At 41.3% G+C, this 8,574-nt stretch overlaps 1 long non-coding RNA gene across 1 annotated transcript; it reads right to left on the reverse strand.

The window, feature by feature from the left end:
* Positions 1-3,024: 3,024 nt before the first annotated feature.
* Positions 3,025-5,503, reverse strand: LOC121932396. The gene is made up of 2 exons (XR_006104344.1): positions 4,281-5,503; positions 3,025-3,719 (listed from the first exon to the last, which is right to left on the reverse strand). It is a non-coding gene; the product is annotated as an uncharacterized LOC121932396 (long non-coding RNA).
* Positions 5,504-8,574: the final 3,071 nt, after the last annotated feature.

Below are 8,574 nucleotides of genomic sequence, written 5' to 3' on the forward strand. Positions count from 1 at the left end.
CTGTTGCTTGGGGACTATGATGGAGCGAGGAATGTAATTTGCTGTTCTCTCTGAAGCAGCAAAAGTATTAGGGCTAATGCTTTTCTGATATATTGGACTCTTCATATTATCTGGTATCAGCATATTTGTTCAAGGACACCAGGCTACAGAAGGCTTTCCTCTAGTGTCCGCCGTGATTTTACTGGTTCCCCATGACCAAACCACTTAAGAGCTCGGACAACTACTTTTCAAAAGTGAATTTGGTTCTGTTCACCAGTTACGGTGGTCAAAAAGCATTTTGTTGCTGATTGAGAAATGTGCACTTGTTGCATTGCAAGTTTACTTATTACTTCATGGGTGGAAATAGTTTTGATACAGAATGGCATGAAGCTGAAAATTCATGTCAATCTGTCTCTTAAAATGTCCCTTAAATTAAAAGTAACTACATGACCTGTTACAGCAAAGTAACTTCATTCCCACTTACTACATGGCTTTGGAATTGCAACTCATTCAAGGTCCAGATATCAACACTTCAATTTGTTACAGATGACACATTACTGTTCATTTGTTACTGCTGAAATCTCACTTAAAAGTCATACCTTTAGAACAGGAGTGGAAAGCATACCCTTGGAACCATTCCACAATGAAAGCAGCCATTTGCACTAAAACATCATCACACACAGCTGCTCACCCGCTTTCATTGTCATAGCATACACACAGATCCTCCAAATGTAAGACACCATACAATTACAGTGTTTGTAGCAGCAGCGCTGCAGGTTTTCCTTCCAACTTTAATCCATGCTATGGAATTCTTGGAAGTGTAGTTTGTTGCAGCACCAGAGCTCTGCTCTGGCAGTTCAAGTGGTGTCAAACCAAGATGATTTCTCGCAGTGTGGATGCAGCCCAAACTTCCTCCAAGCAATGTATGTGTATGTGTTTGGGGCGTATTGTGTTTTATTGGCCTTATGAAAGAAAATCAAGAGAAGGACTTATATTTACTCACCCCTAAAATATTCTAAAGCACATCCGATTCCATGATTCCCAATACTGAGTGCAGTAATTGAGGCCATGTGTTTGATGCCTTCTTTCCTTTCTAGGAAATAGCACAGCTGGCATACAAGATGTTGCTGGAAAATGACTCTGGAATATACAGTATTCACAACCCTCCATTATAGGGAGATGGTACCAGGAACACTGTCAAGCAGCAAGCCTCTCTTTCAAAGGAAGTTGAATATCTGGATCTTAGGTGAATCTTAGTCTTAATCTTATCCATCTTAACTTCTGTTTGCTTTGTGGTGGTGTGCCAGAGTAAACAAGTGGGGGCAAATTGATGACCAGCACCTCTATTCTGTTCATCAGTTTCTGCTGCAGGGTTAGGCAAGCGTGGACCTCTGGATTTTGTTGGATAGGAACCCAGCATTCTCCACCATTGGCTATCCTGCCCAAGGCTGAGAGTAGTTACAGTCCTACAAATCATCACAAGGCTGCACTTGGTCATGAATTTTGGAGATGTATGACTACTCTAAGCAATATACTTGCTCTTTCTATTAAGCAGATTGCTGGATTCAGTGGTTGGTTAAGCTAGGCAATTCTTAGCATTTATAGAATTGCTTTCCTAAGTGTCCTGCTTTGCTTAGTCAGCCCAATAGCTGAATCAGTTTGCTTAGTTCATCCAATGCAGTGCAAATAATGCAGTCAATTAGTAGACCAGTAATAGCCTCAGTACCTGTGGGTTGCAGGTGAGCAGAGGCCTTTGTATGTTCAACGGAATAGTATGTTCTCTGAGAATGAAATTCCTACAAGAAGCAGTCATTAAGTGCAAGAAATGTACAGCCTTCAATCCCAGCATCAATCATATTTTATGTGTACAGAAATTTATTTGCTTTCAGTGGAAGCTTTTTTCAAGATACAGGTTCCCTCATACAAAGGTTTCCACCTATAAGTAAGTTATGTGAAAAATAATTTCATTTTGACAAAGATAAGGCTTTTTAAATTTATTTTTATTTAATGTTTCTCACACCCAAAGAACTGTTTCAAAGTGTTTTATTTTAACCAATATACAAAGATCTGCACTGTTTAAATTATTTCATCCATGCATCCTCTCATAAGATATATAAAGCCAACAGAAGAAAATTTCAGCTTTATGAAACGTAATAAGAATGCTTTTCTCTCAAAGGCTAACATGTTTTCTGAATGAACTGGTAGCAATAAAGCTAATCCATACAAAACAAGATAATCTATTGGGAATCTCTTTTCTAAGGTTTCCCCCCTAAGCAGCCATTCTGCATGAGTACATTCCCCTAAATTTCCCTCTAAATAGCTTTTCTCACTTCCTCAATTTCTGCATTCTGCCTTGCACCATTATTATCACAAAAATCTGGGTGTACTCCCTCATCATATTTTGTAGAACATTTATTCTTTTATAAACTTAGAAAAGTCAAAAGTAACAACCTGAGTAAGAAAAGGAGAATCTGCAAGGATGGATAAATTCCTTTAATCTAGATTGTTTTGACAGAAATGCCTCTTTGAGTCCCACATTCTTTGACTGAAGGGGGCATTAAGCCTTTGCTTATGCTATCTCTTCTCCAGCAGTTCCCCCAATTCTCCCTACCCCCCTTCAAGCCATGAGAATTTTGGCAGGCATTATTAACATACTCAAACTACATCACAGTAATTAAAATCATTTATTTCTAATTCCCAAATTGGTCCAATATCTAGGCAGGAGAATCGGATACTGCATGGATATTCTATCCCTCTGAAACTTGAGTGGTAAAAATTCATCTATAAAAAAGCTTTGAAACACTCAAGTGGGTCTTGACCACCGGACCTTCAAATACTTATAGCATAACTATTAATAATAGCGCTAAGATTACATAGTATAGGAGCAACTGATCTTTGTTTGTGTATTTTTTTATGGCAAACCCCTAGTGAATTTTAACCAAACTTGGTTCTTTTAACACTATTTCATTCCCAATAATTAACCAACAAACAACATCATGTTAAAAAGGTCTGATGGGTCCTGCTAGAATACAATTCATTTTTATTGGCAGTGCCAATGCCCTGCAAGACACACAATGTAGAGTTGGTGACAAAATTATTGCTCTGACAATATATAGGAGAGTTTTAAAGCAAACTAGAAAACAAACAGCTTGGTCACCTTCTTCATGGGTTGACAGAATTTGGAATTGGGATTAACCCTCCACCATTGCCTGTTTCCATGTGCACAAGATGATGGGATGGGCAAACATGTGGAATGGTTTCCAGGTTTTCTGGTTCTTTTACAACATGAACAACAATAGCTACAGGGTTAGTGAAAGGCTCACTCATATTTCTTTAGATACTTTCACCTTTTCTCTATAAAGACTTGCATTATGCCCGTTGAAGACTGCAGTGTTCAAGGTTAAAGAAAAAAATCCTAGTGTCTGAGTTATGGGAAATGGAGCAACTGGGGAACTGTATTGTGCTGAAAAACAGAACCCAGTCATCTCTGGTATGGTGGAATAGAAAGAGCAGGATGATGCTGGTGCAACTTGCTGCTCATTTTTTAATGAGCAAGATGAACAAGGTTCAGTACTGGTTTCCATACCAATCACTGTGACTCAGCTGTAGCAATTCTGTGACAACTTGGGCCATGTCACAGTTGGTTTCCGTAGCAACCGAGGTTAAGGTGCGGTCACAGAAGCCCATCTCATTTAGGTTGGCTAGGAAGCTGGCCATATGCCTCAGTGTACAGGAAGAGCCTTGAAGGACAAAAAGGGACAGAGTATTAAACCAAGGAAGGAAGCTTTCATGCATATGTGCAGTAAAGTGTATAAAAAAGCTACAGTTGGTCTCTATATCCATGGATTTTTTATCCAAGGATTCAACCATCCACAGTTTGAAAATATTCCCAAAAGATATAAATCCCTCCCCCCCCCCCAAAAAAAACAAAAAACATTGAATTTGCTATTTTATATAAGGAACACCATTTCACTATACCACTGTATTTAATGAGACTTGAACATCCACAGATTTTGATATTCACAGGTTGGTCCTGGAACCAAACTCCAATGGATACCAAGGGCCACTGTATGTAGATATCTAAGATTCTTTGCAAATCCTTCAGGTTAAACCATCAATACCTTTCACTTCCACACATAAAAGTGTGGTTTGGTTGGCAGGGAAATGGGATCTCTGGAAGTTGTTGGGACTACAACTCCTATTATTCCTGACCACTGGCAATATTGAATAGGGTTGACTGCTACACAGGTTAATCCTATCACCTACTATACAAATAGGACCATGTTAGTAATAACTTTCACCTTTCTAGTGGAGAAGCTCCCATGTATGGTTCTGCCAACTTTGGAGTGACAATAGAACATTTCTGGAGTGCTTGCTTCCAACAAATGGACAAGTGAGATCTAGATATTTTCTAGCCTCTTTTCCTCTCCTTCCCTGCTTGAATAGATAGAACTGCATCACTGATATTTTCACTGAGCTGTTAATGTTTCACTATTCTTTTTAAAAAAGGGGGGTGAGTGGGGGAGAACTGAGGTGCTCATTTTTCCTACTATCAAGTTGTTGTTTGTGGAAGAGAAAACATCAGATAACAACTCCTGGTATGAAATGTGGAAATGATCTAAGAAGAGACAGGAAACAAGCACTGCTTCCACAGAACAAGAGCAACTACTGTACATGCTGAGAAGATTTCCCCAGAACCTAGCAATCCTACCAGGGGGATCACTCAGGTCTAGGGTGCTTCTTCCCTACTGAAATAAAGGCTCTGCCACTAGCACTACTGATGGCCGAGGCTTTGGGTTTCACAGGGCTGCGTAACCATTTCCAGAAGTCACAATGGCCACACAAAGTAAATAGCAGCATGCCTCTATAGTGGTAACAGCAACAGTAGATTCATGGCCTCTTTTTCTGCCAAGAACTTGAATTGCTGTCTCAACTGGAGCTGAGCAGGTCTCTGGAACATACAATTTTTACTTCCCCTGCCACTGGTGGTGAGTCTTTTCATCCTGATTTTTGAGGTAAGAAGCTCCAAAGTTCAAACATACTACACAGGTTTCCTCTTTTCCTTCACCCACTCTGCCAGAATAGGCAGGGGGCCTCTGAAAAAATGGAAATAACCTTCAGACATGTTCTTTACCCTAGAAGAAGAGATGGCTTGGGGACATAGATGCTTGTAAGGATCTTGCAATCTCAGCTTCTCTCTTTCAGGGTCAGTTCCTACATACAGTTGTGGCTACATTAGGCTTGCTTCTCAGGCCATCTGATGTGAGCAAACAGCACCCCCCCCCCCCCAAAAAAAAATCTACCTGGGACTGGTATCCTATTTGTTTCTACTGGCTACAACTGTTTCTTTCTTTCCTGGAAGTTCTTCATGGACTGGCAGCCAATGGATAATGGAGTGGCACTGGTCCAGGGACCATCACTTTCAGTAGCACTGTTCTATTCTATTATGTCCCCATTTTTCTTTAGATGTGCCATTGGCAAATGAACTAAGTTGCTATGAAAGGGACTTTATCTTTTATGCTGCAAAAGCCCCAAGAGAGGACATATTCCTGAACCAACAAGGAATGAAAGGTCATGCCAGACATACCCAGAATTCTCCAGGTATAAAAATGGATCGGCTAGGATTTTATTATGATTGCCTATTACTAGTATCCTATTTCTACGCTGGGTGTTAGCTATTTTGTGCAATGACCCGAAATCCCACTTCCATCTTTCCCAAAGGGTCTTGTTACACCCACTCATGCATTAGAAATGCCCATGCAGGTGTATAATCTGACTAGAACAAGAATTCAGCATGCATAAAATACAAAGGCTGGATGGGATTGGTTCTTTGAGGTCTTGTTTTTTCATACCCCCAAGGGTCAAGAATGGGTCCCTGTGATACAAAAGTCCAACTGTATTTATTTTTAAAGACAAGGAGAAGGTAGAGAGAAATATTCATTACATGAAATCCCAGTTCAACCTCTAGCATCCAACGAGGAAATCTTGGGAAAAACATGAGCTGCAGGATGTTTCTGTCCATGATGACATGACATGCTTTCATTATACTGTGATTGGATTACCTTCAGTGCTATATGTGAGAATTCCCTTGAAAAGTCTTCAGAAATTTCATTTGGTCCAGAGAATACTGGAATCAGGTTCTTGACAAGACAGATATTAGGGTCACAAAGCCACCAGAAACGTCTTCCTTTAGGTGTGGTGAGAACCACGAGGTGTTCTGCTTCAGTAACATTACCATTCTGTACTTTAATAGTTTAAAATGAGGCTTCCATGCCCAGTAAAATTTCTTCCTTTCCCAAGCATAAAAACGACATTAAATTGTCCAAAGAAACCAACGCACACCGATGTCTTTAACTGCCATGACTTTGTGTGGGCTATAACTCACTAGTGGAGCTGTTCCTTCTATACACAGAGGCCCATTCTAGTCTTTGGCACCTTCAGGGGCAAGATTAGAAAGATGCAGCAGCTGGAGTAGCTTATGCTGGGCTAAATGAACCAGTATCTGACTTACTGTAATACCCTTAGAACAACACATGAATGTGTTGTTCTAAGTTTTTACACTAAGTCCCGAGTCCTGTTTTTTCTCGTTGCAGTCTAGAAATACATGGTTATGTGTTTAATCACAGCATTACTGAAGACCCCTCCCCCCATTAAGGATTGTAAGCTAAATGTAGTGAGTGGTCTTGTAGAGAGAATCTTCTGACATTTCTTTGGTACCTTTTCATTCCAACCTTCTCTGCAGACACACCCAAGGAAACAGCTCCGTGGTGCTTGGTGAAGGGAGCCTTGTCAGTGGCTGCTTCAGCCTACAAGGCTCTATTTGCTGGACCACCCGCCATGGACCAGGTAAGTCCCTGGTGTTCTCTTTGGAATGGAAAGGGGGAGCTAACAAAAGGAGTGTCATTATCTCCATGATTGCACCATGCAAGGGAGCAAATCTGAATGGATGCACTGCCTGAAAGTAGGATTCTAGCACTCTCCCTTATGTGGGTTGCCCCTCCTTCTCCTTCCCTAGATAGGTTTTTTTATCATTCGTTGTGAGGAAAAATATTCCAGTTTTGTGGTAAGTGACGAAGCTGCCTAGTCCTCAAAAAATAAATATCCTTTGTTCTTGGTGCTGAACAGAGAAAGAGAGGAGACAGGATAGAAGGTCAGCCCCAAATATTTAATTATTCTGACAAGACTGAAATCTGAGAGCTCCCAGCAAACCACCTCTAACACTCAGATAGTCCAGGATCCACTCCATCCACTGACACAGATAGTGGTAAATCTAGTGTTCATTTTTTGTTCAGTGAGGGAGGGGATATCCTGATAATGAGATGCTAGAATAATGGCATTTACTCCAGGTGGGTCATCTTAACTGTTGACATAATGGAGAATCTATCCTTTCCCACTTTTTATTAGATTTGTTGTCATTGTAACTGCTGTCAATTCAACTTTGACTTATGGCGGCCCCATAAATGAGTGATCTCCAAGCCACTCTATCATCAACAGCCTGCTCGACCTTACAGGCTCAGGGTTGTGGCTTCCTTGATTTATCCATCTATACAGTTTACAGTTACAAATTTATAGTTTAATTATCTGTAATGGGTCTTCCTCTTTCCTACTGCTTCTAACTACCAAGCATTCTTGTCTTTTCTAGAGGTCATGTCTTCTCATGTGTGTCCAAAGCAATCTTGTTAGTCATCTTGGCTTCTAAGGAAAGTTCAGGCTTGATTTGCTCTAGGACCCTTTCATTATCTTTTTAGCAGTCCACGGTCCATAAAAGTCCATAAAAACTTCACCCATCCACATTTCAATGAATTGATTTCTTCCTATCAGCTTTCTTTAATGTCCATCTTTCACCTATGGCCTGGTACAGATGGGCCTTTGTTGACTCCCTTGTCACGTGCTAGTGTTGCTGGGGGCAGAGTGCCCACACGCCCACAACTCTCGCACATGACGAGGATGAACAAGGCGGCACCCTGTATACATGGGCCCCGCATTGTTATGTAAGCGCAGCCACCGAGGTAAAAAGACCCGCTGGTCCAGTACAGACTGCAGAAAGGGACAGTCTGCAGCCGCCTCTTTCCACAGTGTGGATTGGGGCCAGGGCAGCCTCACAAACAGCCCAGAGGCCCCAATCCGGCCTTTTCCAGGCCACGGAGAAGTGGTAAAATTCTGCTTCTCTGTGGCTGGAAGGGGTGTCCATGGGGCTTCATGCCCCAAGACACCCCAACAGGCGTAGCGAAGAGGAGAAAGGGCACTTTGCATGGCTGGCATTTTGGAGCTCCTTTGCAATGCTGAAACGCGCCTCAAGCACCCTGCAGTGTTGAAGTGTCGTCGGTGCATACCAGTCACTACTACTGCTGCCCATGCTTGGCACATTTAGTCTGGCTCCTCTGCAAAAGCCTGTCTGACATGGAAGATCCCACCAACAGCATTATTACTGTCACAATAGCCCCTTGCCCACAGGAGCACACAATGTACTATCATGGAAAGGTAGTACCACTGGTGGCTTATTGATTATATCCTTCCTTTTTCTCAAAAATAGAATTCAAAACAACTAACGGTAACACTGAAATTACAAAACATAATTAACCTTAAAAAAACAAG

This window comes from Sceloporus undulatus, chromosome 6, assembly GCF_019175285.1.
Source record: "Sceloporus undulatus isolate JIND9_A2432 ecotype Alabama chromosome 6, SceUnd_v1.1, whole genome shotgun sequence".
In the NCBI taxonomy this organism is placed as follows: domain Eukaryota; kingdom Metazoa; phylum Chordata; class Lepidosauria; order Squamata; family Phrynosomatidae; genus Sceloporus; species Sceloporus undulatus.